Source organism: Trichechus manatus, unplaced genomic scaffold (genome assembly GCF_000243295.1).
Source record: "Trichechus manatus latirostris isolate Lorelei unplaced genomic scaffold, TriManLat1.0 scaffold00170, whole genome shotgun sequence".
NCBI classification, from domain to species: Eukaryota; Metazoa; Chordata; class Mammalia; order Sirenia; family Trichechidae; genus Trichechus; species Trichechus manatus.
The window spans coordinates 2,821,880-2,828,856 of NW_004444106.1; positions in this window are offsets into that span (position 1 = coordinate 2,821,880).

Consider the following 6,977-nt stretch of genomic DNA (forward strand, 5'->3'; position numbering starts at 1 on the left):
AAACACAGAATGATAAAGATAAACCTCACAGTAAGCACAAAGAAAATTAACAAACCTATCCACCAAAATAAAGGAGAAAATGAAAAAGACTCAGTAAACACAAAACTGGCAAAAATTAAGGAAGTGAAAAGACAATCTATGAACAAAAAGAAGTCAGCACAGAAAATTAAGCAGAACAAAGAAAATGTCAACACCACATACACACAAAAAGCATAACAAAACGATGGCAGTAAATTTGTATTTACCAATAACCACACTGAATGTAAACAGGTTAAGTGCACCAGTCAAGAGACAGAGTGACAGAATGAATAAAAAAGAACATGACCCATCAATATGCTGTCTACAAGGGACACATCTTAGAAACGACAGCATAAATATATTAAAAATCAAAGGATGGAAAAAATATATCAAGCATGTTTTCTTTTAACCAAAAAAGAGGAGAAGTGGTGTCTTAGTTATCTAGTGCTGCTATAACAGAAATACCACACGTGGATGGCTTTAACAAACAGAATTTTATTCTCTCACTGTCTAGGAGGCTAGAAGTCCAAATTCAGGGCACTGGCTCTAGGGGAAGGGTTTCTTTCTCTGTCGGTTCTGGGGGAAGGTCCTTGTCATCAATCTTGCCCTTGGTCTAAGAGTTCTCAGCAGAGGGACCCCGGGTCCAAAGGATGCTCTGTGCTCCCTGCGCTTCTTTCTTGGTAGTATGAGGTCCCCTGTCTTTCTACTCACTTCTCTCTTTTATATCTCAAAAGAGATTGACTCAAGATACAACCTAATCTTGCAGATTGAGTCCTGCCTTCAATCCTGGCTCATTGACATCATAGAGGCAGGATTTACAACAGTTAGGAAAATCACATGAGATGACAAAATGGTGGACAATCACACAATACTGGGAATCATGGCCTAGTCAAGCTGACACACATTTTTGGGGGACGCAGTTCAATCCATAACAAGTGGAAATACTAATCTCAGATAAAATAGACTTTAAGACAAAATCCACCATAAAAGACAAGGAAGACCATTATATAATGATTAAAGGGACAATCCACCATGATGACATAACCATAATAAATATCTGTGCATTCAACGACAGAGCTCCAAAATACATAAAACAAACTCTAACAGCACTGAAAAGAGAAATTGATAGTTCCACAAAAATAGTAGAAGACTTCAACACACCACTTTTGGTAAGGACTGAACATCTAGAAAAAAAACTCAGCAAAGATACAGAAGATCTGAAGGCCACAATCAACCATCTTGACCTTATAGACATATATGGAATACTCCACCCAACAGCAGCAAAGTATACATTCTTTTCCACACATGGAACATTCTCCAGAATAGACCACATCTTAGGCCACAAAGCAACACTCAACAAAATCCAAAATGTTGAGATAATGCAAAGCATCTTCTCTGATCACAAAGCCATAAAAGTAGAAATGAATAGCAGGAAGACCAAGGAAAAAAAAACAACAACATGGAAACTGCATAACATCTTGCTTAAAAACCAGTGGGTAATAGAAGAAATCAAAGATGGAATAAAAAAATTCCTAGAATCAAATGAGAATGAAAACACATCATACCAAAACCTTTGGGACACAGCAAAGGCAGTGCTCGGAGGTCAATTTATACCAATAGACACACACATCAAGAAAGAAGAAAGGAAAAAAATCAAAACATTAGCCCTACAACTCGAACAAATAGAAAGACAACAACAAAAGAAGCCCATAGCCACCGGAAGAAAGGAAATAATACAGATCAGAACAGAAATAAATGAAATAGAGAATAGAAAAACAAAAGAAAGAATCAACAAAACCAAAAGTTGGTTCTTCGAAAGGGTCAAAAAAATCAACAAATTACCCAGCAGACACATGAGGAAATGCTTGCGATAACTAGCCATTAGAGAAGTGCAAATCAAAACCACAAGGAGATACCATCTCACCATGACATTACTTGCACTAATCAAAAAAAACAAAAAATAACAAATGTTGGAGAGGTTGTGGGGAGATTAAAACTCTTATGCACTGCTGGTGGGAATGCAAAATGATACAATCATTTTGGAAAATGATATGGTGCTCCCTTAAAAAGCTAGAAATAAAAATATCATATGATCCAGCAAGAGTAGGGAGGGAAAACACTGGCTAGATAGTAGATAAGGGGTAACTTTGATGAAGGGTAAGACAGTACACAATACTAGGGAAATCAGCAAAACTTGACCAAGGCAAAGTCATAGAAGCTTCACAGACACAGCCACACTCCCTGAGAGACTGAGTTAACGGGCTGAGGGCCGGGGACCATGGTCTCGGGAGACATCTAGCTCAACAGGCATAACACAGTTTATGAAGAAAATGTTCTACATCTGACTGTGGTGAGTAGCATCTGGGGTCTTAAAAGCCTGTGAGTGACCATCTAAGATACATCTACTAGTCCCATCCCAGCTGGTGCAAAGGAGAATGAAGAAAACAAAAGACACAAGGAAAAGATTAGTCCAAAGGACTAATGGACCACAACTACCACAACATCTGCCAGACTGAGCCTAGAACAACTAGACAGTGCCTGGCTACTACCACTGACTGCTCTGACAGCGATCACAATAAAGGGGTCTGGATAGAGTAGGAGAACGAAATTCAAATTCACAAAAAAAAGGACCAGACTTGCTGGTCTGACAAAGACTGGAGAAACCCCAGGAGTACAGCCCATGGACACCCTTTTAACTCAGTACTGAAGTCGGTGCCTTCGAGATGGTTTTGACTCAGAGTGACTTTACGTACTACAGAACTAAACACTGCCCGGTCCTGTGCCATTCTCACAATTGTGGTTTTGCTTGACCCCTTGTTGCAGCCACTGTGTCAGTCCATCTCATTATGAGTCTTCCTCTTTACCAAGCATAATGTCCTTCTCCAGGGACTGGTCCGTCCTGATAACATGTCCAAAGTATGTGAGACCAAGTCTTGCTATCCTCGATTCTAAGGAGCATTCTGGCTGTACTTCTTCCAAAACAGATTTGTTTGTTCTTCTGACCTCCCCAAAAAACCAAACCCATTGCCTTCTAGTCAATTCCAACTCATAGCAACTCTATAGGACAGAGTAGAACTACCCCATAGGGTTTCCAAGGAGCGGCTGGTGGATTTGAACTGCCTACCTTTTTGCTAGCAGCCTGAGCTTGTAACCACTGTGCCACCAGGGCTCTTTCTTCTGGCAGTCCATGGTATATTCAGTAATCTTCACCAACACCATAATTCACAGTCTTCCTTATTCGTGGTTCAGCTATCACATGACTATGAAGCCATTGAAAACACCGTGGCTTGGGTCAGGTGCACCTTAATCCTTAAATTGACATCTTTGCTTCTTAACCCTTTAAAGAGGTCTTCTACAGCAGATTTGCGCAGTGCAATGCATCATTTGATTTCTTGACTGTTGCTTCCATGGAGCAGCGGATCCAAGTAAAATGAAATCTTTGACAATTTTAATATTTTCTCCATTTATCATGATGTTGCTTATTGGTCCAGTTGTGAGGATTTCTGTTGTCTTTATGTTGAGGTGTAATCCATACTGAAGGTTGTAGTCTTTGATCTTCATCAAAGTCCTCTTCCCTTTCAGCAAACAAGGTTGTGTCATCTGCATATTGAAGGTTGTTAATGAGTCTTCCACCAATCCTGATGCCACATTCTTCTTAATATAGTCCAGCGTCTTGGATTATTTGCTCAGCATACAGATTGAAAGTATGAAGAAAAGATACAACACTGACGCACACCTCTCTTGACTTAACCAAGCAGTATCCCCTTGTTCTGTTCAAATGACTGTCTCTTGGTCTAAGTACAGGTTAGTCATGAGCATAATTAAGTATTCTGGAATTCCCATTGTTATCCATAACATTCAATATTATCCATAACTTGTTATGATCCACACAGCTGAATGCCTTTGCATGGTCAATAAACCACAGGTAAACACCTTTCTGGTATTCTCTACTTTCAGCCATAAACCATCTGACATCAGCAATGATATCCATTGTTCCACGTCCTCTTCTGAATCCAGCTTGAATTTCTGGCAGTTCCCTGTCAATGTACTGCTGCAACCACTTTTGAATGATCTTCAGCAAAATTTTACTTGTGTGTAATATTAATGATATTGTTTGATAATTTCCATGTTCTGTTGGATCATCTGTCTTCAGAATGGGTGTAAATATGAATCTCTTCCATTCGATTGGCCAGGTAGCTGTCTTCCAAATTTCTTGGCGTAGATGAGTGAGCACCTCCAGGGCTGCATCTGTTTGTTGAAACATCTCAACTGGTATTCCGTCAGTTCCTGGAGCCTTGTTTTTTGCCAATGCCTTCAGGACAGCTTGGACCTCTTCCTTCAGTGCTATCGATTCTTGATCATATGCTACCTCCTGAAATGGTTGAATGTCGACCAATTCTTTTTGGTATAGTGACTCTGTATATTCCTTCCATCTTCTTTTGATGCTTCCTGTATCATTCAATATTTTCCCTGTAGTATCCTTCAATATTGCAACTCAAGGCTTGAATTTTTTCTTCAGTTCTTTCAGCTTGTAAATGTGGAGTGTATTCTTCCCTTTTGGTTTTCTAACTCCAGGTCTTTGCACATGTCATTACAATACTTTACTTTGTCTTCTTGAGCCACCCTTTGAAATCTTCTGTACAGCTCTTTTATTTCATTTCTTCCATTTGCTTTGGCTACTTGATGTTCAAGAGCAACTTTTAGAGTCTCTTCTGATATCCATTTTGGTCTTTTCTTTCTTTCCTCTCTTTTTAATGACCTCTTGCTTTCTTCATGTGTGATGTCCTTGATGTCATGATATTGAACATAAACTACGACTATATGCATGGACCTTGCCAGATGGAATACACAGGAATCAAATAGACTACATCTGTGGAAAGAGACAATGGAAAAATTCAATATCATGAGTTAGAACAAGGCGATGGGCCGACTGTGAAACAGATCATCAATTGTTCATATGCAAGTTGAAGCTGAAGTTGAAGAAAATCAGAACAAGTTCACGAGAGCCAAATACGACCTTGAGTATATCCCACCTGAATTTAGAGAGCATCTCAAGAATAGATTTGACACATCGAACACTAATGACCAAGACCAGACAAGTTGTGGAATGACATCAAGGACATCATACATGAAGAAAGGAAAAGGTCATTAAAAAGACAAGAAAGAAAGAAAAGACCAAAACGGATGTCAGAACAGACTCTGAAACTTGCTCTTGAACATAGAGCAACTAAAGCGAATGGCAGAAATGATGAAGTGAAAGAGCTAAACAGAAGATTTCAAAGGGTGGCTCAAGAAAACAAAGTAAAGTACTATAATGGAATATGTAAATACTTGGAGTTAGAAAACCAAAAGGGAAGAACACACTCTGCATTTCTCAAGCTGAAAGAACTGAAGAAAAAATTCAAGCCTCGAGTTGCAATATTGAAAGATTCTATGGGCAAAATATTGAACAATGCAGGAAGCATCAAAGGAAGATGGAAGAAATACAGAGTCACTGTACCAAAAAGAATTGGTCCATGTTCAACCATTTCAGGAGGTAGCATATGATCAAGAACCTATAGTACTGAAGGAAGAAGCCCAAGCTGCTTTGAAGGCATTGGCAAAAAACAAGGCTCCAAGAATTGACAAAATACCAGTTGAGATGTTTCAACAAATGGATGCAATGCTGGAAGCACTCACTCATCTATGCCAAGAAATTTGGAAAACAGCTACCTGGCCAATCGAATGGAAGAGATCTATATTTGTACCCATTCCGAAGATAGGTGAGCCAACAGAACATGGAAATTATCGAACAATATCATTAATATTACACACAAGTAAAATTTTACTGAAGATTATTCAAAAGTGGTTGTAGCAGTACATCGACAGGGAACTGCCAGAAATTCAAGCCAGATTCAGAAGAGGATGTGGAACCAGGGATACCATTTCTGATGTCAGATGGATCCTGGTTAAAGCAGAGAATACCAGAAGGATGTTTATCTGTGTTTTATTTACTATGCCAAGGCATTCAACTGTGTGGATGATAACAAATTATGGATAATATTGCAAAGAATGGGAATTCCAGAACACTTAATTGTACTCATGAGGAACCTGTACATAGATCAAAAGACAGTTGTTCGAACAGAACAAAGGGATACTGTGTGGTTTAAAGTCAGGAAAGGTGTGCGTCAGGGTTGTATCCTTTCATCATACTTATTCAATCTGTATGCTGAGCTAATAATCTGAGAAGCAGGACTATATGAGAAGAACAGGGCATCAGGACTGGAGGAAGACTCATTAATAACCTGTGTTATGCAGATGAAACAACCCTGCTGTCTTGGATTGAATTGTGTCCCCTCAAAAATGTGCCAAGCTGGATAGGCCATGATTCCCAGCATTGTATGGTTGACCTCCATTTTGTGATTGTAATTTTATGTTAAAGAGGATTAGGGAGGAATTTAACACCCTTACTAAGGTTACATCCCTGATCCAATGTAAAGGGAGTTTCCCTGGAGTGTGGCCTGCACCACCTTTTATCTTACAAGAATAAAAGGAAAGGGAAGCAAGCAGAGAGTGGGGACCTCATATCACCAAGAAAGCAGTGCCAGAGAAGCTCCTAGTCTGGGGGAAGATTGATGAGAAGGTCGACAGAGAGAGAAAGCCTTTACCTGGAGCTGATGCCCTGAATTTGGACTTCAATTCCACTTTACTGTGAGGAAATAAATTTCTCTTTGTCAAAGCCATCCACTTGTGATATTTCAGTTATAGCAGCACTAGATAACTAAGACACTTGCTTACTGAAATGGAAGAGGACTTGAAGCACTTACTGATGAAGATCAAAGATTACAGCCTTCAATATGGATTACACCTCAACGTAAAGAAAACAAAAATCCTCACAACTGGACCAATAAGCAACATCATGATAAATGGAGAAAAGATTGTAGTTGTCAAGGATTTCATTTTACTTGAATCCACAATCA